The following is a 746-nucleotide window of genomic DNA, read 5'->3' as shown; positions in this document are numbered from 1 at the left end:
CACCAGAGCGTCATGGGTCGATTCACGGCGACGGCGGGCAGCTCTGTGAAGTTCAGCAACCATTTGATTTCCTGACACGCGGCGGAGCACGCCATATACTCCGCCTCGCTTGTTGACAACGCCACCGTCGGCTCTTTCTTGCTTGTCCACGAAACACAAGCTCCAGACAGCAGGAACGCGTATCCTGTTGTGGATTTTCTACTCTCCTGGCATCCGCCCCAATCAGCATCGGAATAGGCTTCAATAGGCTTGGTAATGCTTCCATCGAATCTCAGTTGAAGGTCGATTGTTCCTTTGAGGTATCTCATGATTCTCTTGACGGCCGTCCAGTGCGCGTTTGACGGATCGATACAAAATTGACTCACAACTCCAACTGCATGGCAGATATCAGGACGCGTTATTTGAGAAACATGAATCAGACAACCGACTGCTTCTCGATATGGTGCATTCCTGGGTTCCTCGCCCTCCGCTCTCTTCTTCAGTTTCGAACCGGCTTCTGCTGGGGTTGCCACTGGTTTGGAGTCAGCCAATCGGAACCGTTTCAGAAGGCGCCTAATGTTCTCCGTCTGGTCCAACATGATTGCTCTTTCTCCAGGTCTCTGCGTTATCCGTATGCCTAGGCAGTACTGTGCGGGTCCAAGGTCCTTCATTGGGAAAATCTTCCCGAGCTTTCCAAGGACTTCTGTCTGTAGGTCCACATCATTGGTGAACACCAAGAAATCGTCTACGTAGATTGTCAGCAACAG

Source organism: Galendromus occidentalis, unplaced genomic scaffold (assembly GCF_000255335.2).
Source record: "Galendromus occidentalis unplaced genomic scaffold, Mocc_1.1 scf7180000076764, whole genome shotgun sequence".
NCBI lineage: Eukaryota > Metazoa > Arthropoda > Arachnida > Mesostigmata > Phytoseiidae > Galendromus > Galendromus occidentalis.
Note: the sequence above shows the minus strand (reverse complement) of the source record.